The following is a 16,677-nucleotide window of genomic DNA, read 5'->3' as shown; positions in this document are numbered from 1 at the left end:
TTGCTGAAATGTCCCCCTGGTCCCACTTCCTTTGTCCCCTTCGGTGTTTCCAGCAAGATGCTGCATATCTTCTATAAGTCTGTTGTGGAGAGTGTGATCTCTTCTGCCATCATCTTCTGGGGAAGCAGCATCAGAGCCAGGGACTTAAAAAAGCTCAACAAGCTGATAAAGAAGGCTGGCTCTGTTCTGGGGACTCCTCTGGAACCTCTGGAGATCATTGTGGAAAGATGGATTCTTCATAAACTGAAGAACATTATGGAGAATCCTGAGCATCCTCTTCATGAGACTGTCCTACAACAACAGAGTGTCTTCAGTCAGAGGCTTCTTCAGATGTGATGTAAGACAGAGCGCTACAGGAGATCCTTCCTGCCCACAGCCATCAGCATCTACAACGGCTCTTTGAAGAAACCTGCATAATATGAGCTACAACATTTAATTTCCCTTTGGCGTTAATAAAATATTTTTGAATTGATTTGAATTATTTCTAAACTTGTTTCTTTAAATTTTAAAGAACTGTTCCATTAAATGGGCTAGCTGCCATAAAGAAAGCAAGTATAATATGCCGTCTCATCCTGGAATACCCATGTGTGCAATCATGGAACTGATTTTTGCCCTTCTCACCACTAGATGTCAGTATAAAACTACTTAAAAATATACCTGTCTGCTTCACCTATTATTTGTATTTTCCTGTTATTTCACAAGTATTAGACAGTTGGCAGCATTAGTATGATGAATAGCCAGACACATTTTCAGTTAACTTCAGTCATGCTGTCCATAATAACATGACAAAACAACACTGAGTCCATATATTAGCAAAACCTGACAATGTTTCCCCCTCATACCTGACAGCATGCACTGACCAACTGGCCCCCATCTTCACTCATATCTTCAACAAGTCCCTGGAGCTGTGTGAGGTTCCCTTGTGCTTCAAAAGCTCCATCATCATTTTGTTCCCCAAGAAACACACCATCACGGGGTTAAATGACTACAGACCCTGATCCTGACATTTGTGGTCATTAAATCCTTTGAGTGAAGCATCTGAAATGCTGGCTTCCACCTGTCAATGGACCACCAGCTTCCTAACTGACCAGCAGCAGCAGGGGAGGCAGGGAAGCATCTTCTCATGCACAAGAACCAATAGCAGTGGTGCCCCACAGGGGTGTGTTCTCTCCCCACTCGTTTTCTTTTCTACACAAATGACTGCACCTTAGCAATCCTGTCTGTGAAATTCCAGACGTTTGCACATGCCACCACTATTATTAGTCTGATCCATGAAAATTGCATCTGCATACAAACAGGAGGTAAATCAGTTGGTCCACTGGAGCTGTCAGAACCACCTGGAGCTTAACCCGCTCAAGACAATGGAGATGATGGTGGACTTCCAGAGAAAACCACCAACACTGCCTACACCTCACCATCCTTAACAACACTGTGTCTGCTGTGGATCATTTACAGTTCCCAGGAACCATCCTTTCTTGGGACCTGAGATGGTCCTCACACATTGACGCTGTTAGTAAGAAGGCCCAGCAGAACGTACATTTGGAGTTCCTGCAGCAACTCGAAAAGTACAACCTTCCACATGAACTGCTGGTCATCTTCTACGCAGCCATTATTTAGTTTGTCCTGTGTTTGCCTGTCACTGTGTGGTTTGCTCTAGACTACACTGAACAATTAGGTCTGCAGGATCATCAGGGCTGACCAACCCTCCATTCGGGACTTTTACAAGTATAGGGTCATGAAAAGGTCAGCTGATATCTCTGAAGACACCACAAATCCTGGACTCAATCTGTTTAGACTTCGGGTCGGTGCTACAGAGTTCTATTTGCAAAAACCATCCGCCACAGAAACAGCCTTTTCCCCTTGATTCCGGAAAAAGAGGAACAGTGTTGTTATTATTTGATGCTGTGAACCATAAAACAAATACAGCAGGCTGAAAACAGAAACGTTTTTAAGGTTATTACATTAAACAGTGTTGTATCATACTATCACTGTTTATTGCGCTCGATGTAATTCCCTTCAACCCGGTTGACATTCCTGTGTCGGGGCGGGTTTAGGGCGTGTTCCTGGGCCGTCGCCGCTTCCAAATGCGTTCCTCCCGGCGATTGGACCGGCGCGGTCCCGTAAAAGGAGTCAAAGTTCTTCATTGTACGCGCAGAGTGTCTGTCAAAAGTGCATTTGGCAAGAAGGAAAAGATGAGACAGGATTCAAAAGATGTGGCTGGACAGCAGTGTGGCCACTCAGACTTAAACGGGGTCCTGATTGGATGAAACCGAAGCCAGTCAGTGCGTAGGGTTAGTTATTGGAGGCGGAGCGTTTCCGGGGCGGAGCGGGCTGAATCTGTGGGCCCGCAAAGTGTGTGCACTCTTTGGGGTGGGCGTATCGTTATCTGTGACAGCGACGCTTGGAGACTTCCTAACAAACCTGTCAGAAAACAGACAACTAACGGTGAGTCCAACTCAAATATAGAAACTCATCTTTTCTCCTCGTGCGTGTAAGCACGCGCTGTTCGCGCGGAGGCCGCGTGCGGATAGCTGGCGTGTTTGCAGCAGTGAATTGACGGTGATTTGGGCTGTGTGATCTCACGGCGTGCATCACAGCGGCCGTGGATGGGTGTAGGTTGGTGCTGCCTTTAGGTGCTGCACGGAAGCCTTTACTTTCTGACAGGCGCTGGACAAAGATGCTGTAGGCTACCAGAAGGCCAGCCCCGCCATGTTAGTTGACTTTGGTAAAAGTGTCCTTTCTGAAAGTGTTCATGGTTTCACTTTCTTTCTCCCGGTGAAAGATAGGCACGTTGGTGACATGCAGGTGAAGCCGAAATTCCCGACGTCAGTAGAAGCAGCACAGTGAAGTTGGAGTACAGAGCAGAGTTATGCAAGTTGTTGCCCTTCTCTAGCAACATTCAGCCTGTTAGGGTGGAGACTGAAAAAAAAAAAATCCAAATAGTAAAAGTATCCGTTCTGTAGTTTGCACAGTGCTGACGCTGTGTTTCTGATGCTGTCTGAAATGATACCTTCACTATTGTCTGAACTGGAATCACTGGCAGCTTTTGTGCCACACCAGTAGCGGTTCTTGCATGAATGGCGACCTGGGCAAGCTCCTCCTCCAACACACACCAAACACACACCTACTCCACTAACAAAGCAATAGAAGGCCTTTTCATCATTCAGGTTGTCTGAAAATATTGAAGTTTTAATAATTAGTTTGAAATTTCAGTAATTTTTTGGAGAAAATCTTTCACATACAGTTAAAAAAAATCCAAATCAAAAACTGCTTTAAAACATCTTCGATCATTGTAGATGTTCAGTTCAGGTTTGACAAGTTATTATATTGTCCTTTTCACACTTCTGTCAATTTGGAGGTGGTCGTAATGGCAAGAAAGCAAGTCTGAATGAATGTTTTTTATGTTTGAATCAGTAAAATCTGATCCATTCTGATGAAGGATACATTTATCTCATCAGTAGTGACTCCTGCTGTTTGGAAACTGTGGTGAGTGAGCCAAAACTGATCATGGAAAGGATTTCCTTTTTTTTTCTCCCAAATCATGTGGATCAACTGTTATGCCTGAAGAAATTCTGTGTTGTATGGAAAGCGGGTCAAACACAGTGATGTGCAATGGTTGCAGAGCAGTTTTCAAACAATTTGTTTTCCCATGCTCTGGACATAAAAAATAAGCATTTAGATGTGGGAAGCAAATGGCAAATGTTTTTGTTTGTCTTTTAGCCTTATGGTTCTCCTCAGACCTTGTCACCTTGGCAGAGAACCTCTGCTCTTGTTTAAAACTGGCCAGTATTCATCTAGAGGAATTGATCTAAAGAGGAATTAAAGCAGAGAGGATTGTCCCACTCCTTCCTCCTCCCTTCCTCACTCCTGTCATCCAGATTACTCCTCCAATCCTCCACCAGCCAGATTACAGAGTAGGAAATAAGAGGTGGCACTGATGTGAGGCAGTGAATTCATTATGGAACCGATCCAGTCACATCCCTAAATCACACTGATGCTTGCTTTGGTGCAAGTCCACGACAGTGATCATGTTTTGAGGGCCTGATGGCGCTGTTGGCCAGCACAGTGTCTTTGTGTTATATCCAAAATGTATGTGAATGGAACTATCTTGGATTAAACCTGTTTATCGTGCGTTTGGTTCCCTCCCTGCAGCCTGTTCAGAGATATCTGGCTCTTATTTTGAAAGGTGTGCAGATCAGCTGATAAGATGGTACTGCAGTTGATGAACTCTTCAACCTATCAAAGACACTTTCAGTACTATAAAATTCAAGTAGCTGTGGCTGCATAATCCAATGTCTATGTTTTTCTAGTAGGAAATTGGAATACTTGGGCTGCACCATCAGAAATTTCCCTTTTGGAAAGATGAGAAAGTTCCTGGAACAAATTACAATGCATCATTTTTATGTACAGTTCTTAGGAAAAAAATGTTCACACCCCTTTGGGTTGCTCATGTTATAACCGCAAAATATAAATATAACATAACATAAATCCAACAGTTTTGTGAAAACCTCAGAGGTTTGTTAGAGAACATTAGAGAACAAACAGCCTCAGGAAGACCAAGGAACACAGCAGACAGGTCAAGGAGAAAGATGTAGAGAAGGTTAAAGCTGGGTTCGGTTTTTAAACAATATACCAAGCTTCTAACATCTAACAAGTCTTTGTCTTCTGATAATGGAAAGGGCGTGGCACAAATCCAAATCTTCCAAGACATCACTGTACACCTAGAGGTAGAGCCAGGGTAACTAGAGTGTTAAACAGAGAAGCAGCCAAGAACGCCATGGTAGCTATGAACGAGCTGCAGAGCTCCACAGCTCAGTTGAGAGAAAGTTGGCACTATTAGTCTTGCACCCCACAAATGTGACCTTTTATGTTCTCCTGGGGTCATTGAGGGGAAGAAGGTGCTCTGGTCAGAAAAAAAGACCGTTTTTATTCTTCGCGCAAAATTCCGTGTGTTGAGGAAATCTAACACTGCTCATCACCTTGAATAAACCACCCCTGAAGTAACACATGGTGTGGCTGCATCATGATATGTGGAAGCTTTTCTTCAGCAGAGACAGGAAAGGTGGTCAGGGTTCATGGATGGGGCTAAATACAGTTTGTACCCTACTTGTTGTTGGACTGTCACATTAAATTCTAACAAACTACACTTAGCTTCAAGGATCAAATGCAACCAAATTCAACTAGTATGAAGCTACTGTATCAACGTCCACACCTCTGTTTTATTCTGATACTTCCAGCACCCAGTAACGCCTGCTGTAGCTATCATTTTAGATTCTGTGGAAACTGTTCTGCATGGTAAACGCAGAGTAGCCTGCTCCTGATGTCCGTAACCTATGCAACATGCAAAACTAGACTCTGAAGTTTTCCTGTTAATGTCCTAATTAAAGTAAGCCTGCCTTTGCATGCTGCTCGATAAGGCTGGACACACCCCCATGCATCCCCAAATCAGGTTAATCATCAAACTAGCGTGGCTGCTTGGATGCAATGGCTAACTGTAACCTTGAGAACTGTTTTCTTGTCAGAGGACTATTACTGCTGCCTGTTAGATGTTTAATCATTTTGTTGGAAGCCAGGAACAATGAAAAATATATATGCACCCATTCTTGGAGTAACGGGGCTCAAAGTCACTTATTTGCCTTGGGAGTCATTGGTAAAAACGGATTTCTTTGGGGTTCTGTGGTCTGACCTAGAAGTGGTTTAAAATGGTTAAATCTCAATGGAGACCCTTGTGTAAAGCTAAACTGGGTCAGGAGAACCAGTTTCCCTACATTCAATCCACAGCTGTAATTAAGCTTTCATGAGTTAACACCTGTAAGTGTGTGGGTGGTTTACACTGCGGAGATGAATGACTGGTCTTTAATGGGACAAATTAGACTTAATGCTGCTCTTTGTGTTTGATTCAAAAGGAAAATGAGGAGCCTATAGGGTTGTTAGGGCTCAGTGTCAGGAAAAAAATGCGTTCCTAATGCCATAGAAGTGCTCTTGCTCTAATTCAGACACTCGGCTACCTTTATTTGTTCACTCTGGTGGTTTTTGTAGTAAAACAAGAGAAACACCTGAAGTCCAGAAATGAATGGAGGAGTCTAGCACAAAAACTGTTGAATGGATCATAATAAGATTCCAGCTTGAGGATCCAGCTCTGGACCTGCTCACACTTTCTGTGATCCTTGGTGTTACTTGCTGGGAATCAAAACAGCAGTTGACATTGACCCTCTCTCCTGCCAAATCTTAGTTAAAGATTGATTTAGTTTTATGACTGAGTGTATGCCATAAACGAAAACATCTGGTAGTCCATACAAATCAGATTTGCATCAGCTACATCTGTATTGTATTTACATCTATGTCCTGCTTTCAGTGGATCTATTAATGTTCTTTTTTTTAATCTATCCTCCTTTTTTGGATTACAGCAATCTAGCCCAGGCAGGGCAGGCTTGGTGTTCTCTTCCAGGAAGTCCCGAGAAATAATAATAAAAAGGATTTAAAGGAAAGGATGTTAAGATATAGACGCCACATCTTTGAATATTAACTTTTCTCCAGACTTGTTCATTTTTGTGTGTTCCCACTTTTACATTTGATCATATCAAGAGAACATCATGTAGTCCTGAACAGGCAACTGTAACGTCAGGTAACTTAGATTACCAATGTTATGTTGCATCATGTCATAATTTTTTTTAACAAAGGAAAGATCAACTGTAGAAATGATTTGTTGCTTGTGAAAACATATTTTTCTGCAGTTAATTGATGTTATTCTTCTCTGTCTGATAACATCAGTCTCCAGTTGCAATGCAGTTTGGCCCACATTTCTTTCTACAGCATCTTTCACTTCATTGAGGCTTGCAAGAACTTGTCTTTTCCCAGCTGTCCTTATGTCCTACAACAGCATTTCAGTCGGGTTGAGGTCTGGACTTCTGGCAGCTTCAGCTGTCAGACGGCCTCACATTTGATTGCAGAGTTCATTGGTGTACAAAACAAAAAAGGATTGAACATTATGGGCGAGGCTTGTAAAACCCGAGATTGTCCTCCTGAGCGTTGCACCATTTCATCTCAGGATGAACGTCTTCCCTCTGCTTCTGAAAACAATCATTAGCTGCTGGTATAAATCTTCTTTACATCTTTCACTGTTGAATAAGTGAAGTCATTCAACAGGGAACAGCATCTATTTAAGTCTCTTGAAATAGATGCTGGAGTGACCAGAGTTTCTGTGGCTATATGGTGCATAGACTAAGACAACGCTGCCTTTCCCCCACCTGTTGCTGGTGTATAAAATGATGCAATATTCTGTGCAATAAGCACTTGAAAACTACTTGTAAATTTTGCCTGTTTTATGTTTGTAAATTTTATGTATTCAAATAAAAATGAATAAATGTTATTGACTGCATCATTATAACAAATTATTCACATGCTAGATTGTTTCATAGCCAGTGCATGAATACATGTTACTTTTCTGTTTTTATTAAAAGCATAATTACTCCAACATAATGAACATGATAGGTGGTGGTGGCAGCATCATGCTGGGGGATGCTTGTCTTCAGCGGGGACAGGTAAGAATAGATGGATTTTAATATAGGGCTGTATCAGAAGATAAACAAATAAATAAAATAAAAATTAAATTATAATAATAATTAATAATTCTAGAATTAATTCTAGGTAACTCTAGAATCAGGAAGAGATGCTGTGCAGCTTGGAGAAGTTTTCTTAATACTTTCTATTTTTGGACATTTGTTATGATGCATTGCCATGGCAACGGGGTTGTTTCTTACAACCGGGAGCAGCTGATTAATATCTCAAAAGCGGCAAATGTAAAGGAGGTGGACTGGCAGTACTTGTGAACAACAGATGGTGTAATCCAGGACATGTTACTGTGAAGGGTCATCTCTGCAGTCTAGATATTGAACTGTTGGCAGTAAGTTTTCGTCCATATTATTTACCCAGAGAGTTCACCAGTGTTATTTTGGCAACAGTTTACGTTCCACTTTCCACTGTTGCTGACACTGCATGTGATGCCATCAGCTAGGTTGTTGCTTAGCTACAGACACAAAACCCCAGTGCTTTTGTGGCAATTTCTGGTGATTTTAACCATGCTTCACTCTCTGCTACACTTCCAACGTTTCAACAATTTGTCAGCTGCTCTACCAGAGAAAACAAAACATTGGATTTGTTTTATGCAAATGTCAAGGACTTATACATCTCTACAGCAAGACCTCCTCTAGGCAAATCAGATCACAATCTTGTTTTTCTCTGCTCGAAATATAAGCCCCTTGTTCAGAGGCAACCTGTAATAAAGAGGACTGTGAGAAAATGGTCACAGGAAGCTGAAGAAGCTCTGCAAGGTTGCTTTGAGGCTACAGACTGGGATGCACTGTGCCAGCCACATGGAGAGGACATCAATGCCATGACTGAGTGTGTAACCGACTATATAAACTTCTGTGTGGATAACATCATCCCCACCAGAACCGTGAGATGCTTCCCCAATAACAAACCTTGGATCACCAGTGACCTGAAGGACCTGCTTAACAAGAAAAAAAGAGCCTTCAGAGAGTGAGACAGAGAATTATTGAGGAGTTTACAGAAGCAACTTACGGTCAAGATAAGAGACAGCAAGGAGGTGTACAAGAAGAAGCTCGAGTGCAAGCTCCAGCAAAACAATATCAGAGATGTGTGGACAGGGATGAAGAAGATCACAGGCTTCAAGCAGAAGGATGATCAGACCAATGGAGGTCTGGACAGAACCAATGAACTGAACACATTCTTCAATAGGTTCAGTTCAGAAACAAGCTTTGCATCGTCCTCTCCTGCTCACAGCCAAACAGACATTCCATCTTCCTTTGACCCACAGGACCCACAGCTGTCCAGTAACACCTCACATTTTTTATCTTCCACCTCAGCCCTAGACCCTTCTGCTTCTACATGTTTGCCTTCAACCATATCAGAAGATGCTGATGCTTCCTTTGCTTCCCCCTTCCACCTGTGTGTCTCAAGAAGTCAGGTGAAGAGACAACTGGAGAGACTGAATAGGAATAAGGCTGCAGGTCCAGATCATGTCAGCCCTAGAGTCCTGAAGGCCTGTGCAGAGCAGCTCTGTGGGATTCTGCAGCACCTCTTCAACCTTAGCCTGGCCCAGAAGAAGGTTCCGGTGTTGTGGAAGACCTTCTGTCTTGTTCCGGTACCAAAGAAAACTCACCCATCAGTCCTCAATGACTATAGACCTGTTGCCCTGACATCCCACATCATGAAGGTCCTAGAGAGACTCCTGTTGGCCCACCTGAGTAAGCAAACAGTAAACCATCAGGACCCCCTTCAGTTTGCTTATCACTGTGGAGTTGAAGTTGAAGATGCCATCATACAACTGCTTCAACAAACCCACTGTCATCTGGACAAAGCCAGCAGCACTGTGAGGATCATGTTCTTTGATTTCTCCAGTGCATTTAACACAATCCAACCTGATTTGCTTTGTCAGAAACTCCAGAAGACTCAGGTGGAGGCCTCAACAATCTCCTGGATCAAAGACTACCTGAAAAACAAACCACAGTTTGTGAGACTGAAGGGTTGTGAGTCTGACCAGGTAGTCTGCAGCACAGGAGCACCACAGGGGACTGTACTCTCACCATTCCTTTTCACTCTGTGCACCTCAGACTTCCAGTACAAGACAGACTCCTGTCATCTGCAGAAATACTCGGATCTGCAGTCGTGGGGTGGATCAGAGATGGACAAGAAGCTGAGTTCAGGAAGGTGGTGGACCGCTTTGTGGCATGGTGTGGAAACAATCATCTCATTTTGAACGTGACTAAAACAAAGGAGATGATTGTAGATTTTAAGAGAAACAGGAATAAGTCAAAAACTATTTCTATTATGGGAGAAGAAGTGGAGGTGGTGGAGGAGTATAAATACCTCGGTGTTCACCTGGACAACAGACTAGAGTGGAAATGCAACTGTGAAGCCATCTACAAGAAGGGACAGAGCAGACTGTACTTCTTGAGGAAGCTTAGGTCCTTTGGTGTTTGCAGCAAGATGCTGCATATCTTCTATAAGTCTGTTGTGGAAAGTGTGATCTCTTCTACCATCATCTGCTGGGGAAGCAGCATCAGAGCCAGGGACTTAAAAAAGCTCAACAAGCTGATAAAGAAGGCTGGCTCTGTTCTGGGGACTCCTCTGGAACCTCTGGAGATCATTTTGGAAAGACGGATTCTTCATAAAATGAAGAACATTATGGAGAACCCTGAGCATCCTCTTCATGAGACTGTCCTACAACAACAGAGTGTCTTCAGTCAGAGGCTTCTTCAGATCTGCTGTAAGACGGAGCGCTACAGGAGATCCTTCCTGCCCACAGCCATCAGCATCTACAACGGCTCTTTGAAGAAACCTTCATAATATGAGCTATAACAACATTTAATTTCCCTTTGAGATTAATAAAGTATTTTTGAATTGAATTGAATAAATTAGATCATGTTTTAAAGGTGTAAATGTGGTGAAGCTGTTTAACCAATGTGTTTTAAATGTTATAATGTGAGCATCTTATAGTAGTTTTCTGTTTAGGATGTTTGCTGCTGTTTTCCTTTCAAATGAGGTTTGGTGGAGAACTTATAAAAAGTTAATATCTTACCTATAATGCTTAGGTACAAAGGCTGGAGGATGGAGGTAGATTTCATCCATCTCAAAAAAGTTGCAATTAAAAAAATTAGTGTATAAAGCAAACAGTCCCTGGTGTGTTGTTTTTTTTCTACTGGGAACTGTGGTATGTCATAGTAGGCTAGTAATGATCTTCCATGTCAAACATGTAATGGTACTGCTTGACTGAACATGAGTACAAGCCTTTCTGACCAGAGTAACTATTGTGCAAATTAAGGGAGCATGGAAATAACAGTTTTCTTTTTGTTAAATGGAAAAATTACACTGTATGATTTGTGTTTCTGTCAAGAAAAGCTTTTATTATGCTCAGCTGTGTGTTAAAGCTTATGAGAGATGTTTAAAGTTTGCAAAAAGGAGAAATATTTTTTGGAGCATGGCACTGGTATTTGGAATGGCAGGAAGACCAATAGGAAGTGGAGTTTAGTAAGGAAAGGAGTGAGGAAATATTTAAACAAACAAGCAGGTTCTCAGAGTCACTCTGAGCAATTCTGAATTGTTCCCTGGCGTGTCAGTTTACTGACCTGGAGTAACCCACTCTCCTTATGGACAGTGGCTTCCTGCTGTCTGCTGCTCACCATGCATCAGACGATTGTAACTGTCCTGGTAAAACTGTCTATTGTGGCTTTTTTCCAGTGTTAGTGGCGTGTCTCAGGAAAGACGATCAATGCTTCTTTCAGGGTTGCCCGCACTGTACCAGGATATTCCCCTGAAGGACAGCAAGCTTCCTCCCAGCCTCTGTCTTGGAATTGGGAAGCTCAGGAAATCCATCATTTATTAGTTGCTCTGCTGCTTAACAATGGCTGCACTGATGGTGCTCTCTTTCTCACAGAATTAACAGAATCACAATCACTAAAGTGTCCCCTAGCAACTCAAATACCTAAACACCTAAAGCAGACATAAACCTGTTTATTTGTGGCTCAGTTGTTTTACAGTATGCCTGGGAAGAACTACCTTAGTTATACGCCATAAGGATGCACCAATATGAAAATTTGGGCTGATATCAATATCCGTTATTAATATAACTGTTATGGGTTGATGGGATGCAAGATATATCGTGCAGAGCAGTCGCTGTTAAACAGGGATTAACTATTTTAAATAAAGACAAAATGACATCAGTTCAAACATTAAACTCTCTTCAGCTTCTCTTATTGGTGATTAGCACAGTTAGCATTGCTATCGTTACTAAAACAGCAGTCTTTGTATTCATTAGAGATTGTAGATCCTTAACTCTGTGGTTTCCCAAAGTATGCCAACATTTCCAAACCTTACATGTTCCATGACAGACAGCAGCAGAAAGCTGAAAGGGATTAAATCAACTTTGTTGAATCTGTTCAGCCTTTCTGTTATCTGCTGCAAGTCTTGTGCTCTTACAGCTTTAATGTCTCAACATGTTTTAGAAACTACAGTTTCCTTTTAAATAGCTAAAAAATAACAATTGTTTAACAGATAAAGGTATTTCTGCATGGAACTCCAATGTTCTTCCATTGCATGCATAGTTCTCCCCAGGTGCTCTTGCTTATTCCCACTGTCTAGAAGCAGTTTATAAACCACTACAAATTACCGAAAAGTGAGTGTCTGTGATGAATGGCTGGCTGCCCAGTGATGGACTTACCTCTGTAACAAATCCACTTTGAAGAATGTTGTTCCTACTATGGGCTGGTAGTGCTGCAATAATTGGAAAAGCATTGGAATTTTTTTTTAGTGTCCATTTAACCAGGTAACTATCATGGCTGATCAAACTGTAAATCTTCTGCTTCCAGTCACCACCTGATATTGTTCCTTATTTTGAATCAAGACGTACTGAAAATGGTCTCTACCAGATCCCAAATTGTTTAACTCAAGTGTACAAAACTGCTGTTACAGGGTAGTAATATACCATTCAGATATGCAATAATTGTCTTCCCTAAACAATCAGTAATTGAACAATACTTGTGGGCTAATAAACCTGTGGGCTAACAAAGGCTTTTGGACTAAGGTTGGGCGAGATGTAACATTTTTCCAACCGATAGTTGTCCATCCAACAAATGACGATGGGCCGCAGGTGACGTTTGGACTTCTTTGTGGGCATATCAATGTAAACAGACACGGACTAATTTGCCAATTATAACACAAATATCCAAAAATAGAGGAAAAAAAAAAAAAGCCCCCTATTTGGAATTACTTTGGCTTTAAACTGGATGAAAGAAGTAAACCACAGGATGTTACTAAAGCACCGTGCCGCTTGTGCAGACGTATAGTGCCAGCAAAAGCCTCAAACATGACGAACTTGCATGAGCATTTACATGTTTACCATCCAGAGTGTGCTATGCTATCCCTTGCGTACTCATGACCGGCTGCTCAGAGCAGTGCGTCACATATAAAACAGTTTGGAGACTTTTCCTGCCGAGCAGTTTATTGTGTGATACCGCGTACGTAAAATTCCGGTGGACATCCACTTTGAGTCAGCACTGTCAAGTAGGCTAGTCCCAACTATGTTTTGCCCTTAACCTGTGGGCCAAAATAAACAGAACATTGCTCTTAAAAAACCCCCAAAAAAATCAACCATTGAAGTGCTCCGCCTATTGTCGATAGGCGATAAATTTGTCCAATCACCCTACCTTATTTTGGACTTTAGTAAGTCCAAGCCTTATCTGTTATCTATCTAGATCTCTGTCTTGTCAGTAGTGATAAACTGGGTCTGGGCTGAGACTTTAGCCTTTTACTGGTCAGAGCACATTGAGTGTCATTTAATTAGAGAGGCCTTGTGGACCAGAGCTTGGGCCAGGAAAGGCATATCTGATTGTGGCTGATCAGCATGCCGCAACAATGTGGCAAATAGCTCTGCTGTTGCTGGTAATGCTTCTCATTATTGTTAACTTTGTAGTGACACTGAAACATCCCCACAAAGTCTATACTTAACAAACGTATGTCTATGTTCTGTGAGGGTTAGTGCATGGGCATAAGGTGGACACCAAATGTTGGGTTTGTAGATGCTTATGTTTTCAAACTTCAAATGGCTTTAGCTTTTTAAATAAATGCTTGTGCTTTCACTACCGTATTTGTTCTCCTTCAGTTTTTAGAGATTTTGCTAAGATTATTTAAAGATGGTGTATTGGAAATTCTTCTGTGCATTATAGCATCTATGTCGGTGTTAGAAATAAATCAATAGCACAAGCTCAATAAATTAGAATTTGACTGAAAAGTTAATTGTCCTGGATTCATATGTGTGGTGTTTCTTGAAGATCTCCCCCAAACTACTGAATTGGCTTTGCTTCTACCACTCTTTTTCTTTCCACTCAACTTTTTAATTAAATGCTTGGATCCAGCACTTTCTGAACAGCCAGGTTCTCTGTTATCTATTAACAGGAGCCACAATTTTCAGAAAAAGTTATTCTTTAAAATGAACTTTATCTGCTGTGCAGTTTTGCACCAACCAGGTTTGGTTAAACACATGACTCCAGACAGGACTGAACCAACTGAAAACATACAAGATGTGCTGGTGAACCCCAGCCTGGTTAGAGAAGAGTTTCTATAGGAGTTGATGAGTGGACCTTATGTCGGTACGGCCCATCTCAAAACATTGACACCCCCTTGGGAAAGAGGGGAGGAGTAGAGCGTGGTTTCTCACTTATAATCCCTTAAGATCTCTGAGAAGGATGTTTCAGCAAACTTAATTTTTAAACATTATAAAAACTACAGAAAGAAAGGCTGCCCTCATTTTCTTACAGAAGGAGACGAGGTTAACTAAATCACTTCTATGCTTTCAGCAAATGGTTTATCACTATTGGCTCTGTGCTCCGTCAGTCTGGAAGCCATAAGATGTGGAATACACAATTAGAGGAGTTTCTTGTAAAATCTCCATCGTTAACAAACAGGACTGTTATTTGCTGTGTGGTGTCTTTTTGCCCTCTGAGAAACACAGTCTGACCTCTGACCTCCATATTCACTGTCTAACATTTGTTGAATCTTTAGAATGCATTTGCTCTTTTTATGTGGTGTGTCAAACTCAAAAATTTTTGTCTTCTTAAACAGCATCTGAACTAGTCTCCATCATTTGGTCATTTCACAGAATAGGCCTGACCCTCTCAGTAATGTCCATGGTGTTGATGGGTAAATGCTTTGTGTGTATGCATTTGGTGGATGAAGAATGGAGGGCGGGGCTGAGATTGCATGTCAGCAGTTGATTGAGTGAATGAAATGATGAAGAGATGCGGAGCAGAGAGAATGGGATGATACACAGTGAACCGCCCACTGTAATCTTCTCTCTCAGCGGTAGCAGCTGGACCTGTGTGTCAGCAGCTAGGCATTACAGCTGCCAATCAGCCCTGCTGGGAATTACAGGTCCTTCTCAAAATATTAGCATATTGTGATAAAGTTCATTATTTTCCATAATGTAATGATGAAAATTTAACATTCATATATTTTAGATTCATTGCGCACTAACTGAAATATTTCAGGTCTTTTATTGTCTTAATACGGATGATTTTGGCATACAGCTCATGAAAACCCAAAATTCCTATCTCACAAAATTAGCATATCATTAAAAGGGTCTCTAAACGAGCTATGAACCTAATCATCTGAATCAACGAGTTAACTCTGAACACCTGCAAAAGATTCCTGAGGCCTTTAAAACTCCCAGCCTGGTTCATCACTCAAAACCCCAATCATGGGTAAGACTGCCGACCTGACCGCTGTCCAGAAGGCCATTATTGACACCCTCAAGCAAGAGGGTAAGACACAGAAAGAAATTTCTGAACGAATAGGCTGTTCCCAGAGTGCTGTATCAAGGCACCTCAGTGGGAAGTCTGTGGGAAGGAAAAAGTGTGGCAGAAAACGCTGCACAACGAGAAGAAGTGACCGGACCCTGAGGAAGATTGTGGAAAAGGGCCGATTCCAGACCTTGGGGGACCTGCGGAAGCAGTGGACTGAGTCTGGAGTAGAAACATCCAGAGCCACCGTGCACAGGCGTGTGCAGGAAATGGGCTACAGGTGCCGCATTCCCCAGGTCAAGCCACTTTTGAACCAGAAACAGCGGCAGAAGCGCCTAACCTGGGCTACAGAGAAGCAGCACTGGACTGTTGCTCAGTGGTCCAAAGTACTTTTTTCGGATGAAAGCAAATTCTGCATGTCATTCGGAAATCAAGGTGCCAGAGTCTGGAGGAAGACTGGGGAGAAGGAAATGCCAAAATGCCAGAAGTCCAGTGTCAAGTACCCACAGTCAGTGATGGTCTGGGGTGCCGTGTCAGCTGCTGGTGTTGGTCCACTGTGTTTTATCAAGGGCAGGGTCAATGCAGCTAGCTATCAGGAGATTTTGGAGCACTTCATGCTTCCATCTGCTGAAAAGCTTTATGGAGATGAAGATTTCATTTTTCAGCACGACCTGGCACCTGCTCACAGTGCCAAAACCACTGGTAAATGGTTTACTGACCATGGAATCACTGTGCTCAATTGGCCTGCCAACTCTCCTGACCTGAACCCCATAGAGAATCTGTGGGATATCGTGAAGAGAATGTTGAGAGACTCAAGACCCAACACTCTGGATGAGCTAAAGGCCGCTATCGAAGCATCCTGGGCCTCCATAAGACCTCAGCAGTGCCACAGGCTGATTGCCTCCATGTCACGCCGCATTGAAGCAGTCATTTCTGCCAAAGGATTCCCGACCAAGTATTGAGTGCATAACTGTACATGATTATTTGAAGGTTGACATTTTTTGTATTAAAAACACTTTTCTTTTATTGGTCGGATGAAATATGCTAATTTTGTGAGATAGGAATTTTGGGTTTTCATGAGCTGTATGCCAAAATCATCCGTATTAAGACAATTAAAGATCTGAAATATTTCAGTTAGTGTGCAATGAATCTAAAATATATGAATGTTAAATTTTCATCATGACATTATGGAAAATAATGAACTTTGTCACAATATGCTAATATTTTGTGAAGGACCTGTATACATCAGGACAGAAAGTTGGAAGTCACACAGATGGAGGTATAGGTAGGTTTAGGGAGGCCTTTAAGATCAACGGACAGATCAGATATTATATTTAAAAAAAACTCTTATTAACAAATCTAT

The 16,677-nt window shown here is 42.0% G+C and overlaps 1 protein-coding gene across 9 annotated transcripts in view; it reads left to right on the top strand.

Moving 5' to 3' along the window:
* The first annotated feature begins 407 nt into the window (after nucleotides 1–407).
* LOC124858091 (microtubule-associated protein 4) overlaps nucleotides 408–16,677 on the top strand; it is a 155,251-nt gene continuing 138,981 nt past the window's right edge. For 4 of the 9 annotated variants that reach the window (XM_047349866.1, XM_047349869.1, XM_047349867.1 and 1 more), the window contains exon 1: nucleotides 409–2,445. The gene's annotated coding sequence lies outside the window, so the exon portion shown is untranslated. Of the gene's footprint in view, nucleotides 2,446–16,677 lie in introns of all 9 variants that reach the window. The other 5 variants (XM_047349871.1, XM_047349872.1, XM_047349870.1 and 2 more) reach the window with 2 other exon arrangements.

This window comes from Girardinichthys multiradiatus, chromosome 21 (assembly GCF_021462225.1).
Source record: "Girardinichthys multiradiatus isolate DD_20200921_A chromosome 21, DD_fGirMul_XY1, whole genome shotgun sequence".
Classification (NCBI taxonomy): Eukaryota; Metazoa; Chordata; class Actinopteri; order Cyprinodontiformes; family Goodeidae; genus Girardinichthys; species Girardinichthys multiradiatus.
Note: the sequence above shows the minus strand (reverse complement) of the source record. Positions and strands in the feature narration are given on the sequence as shown.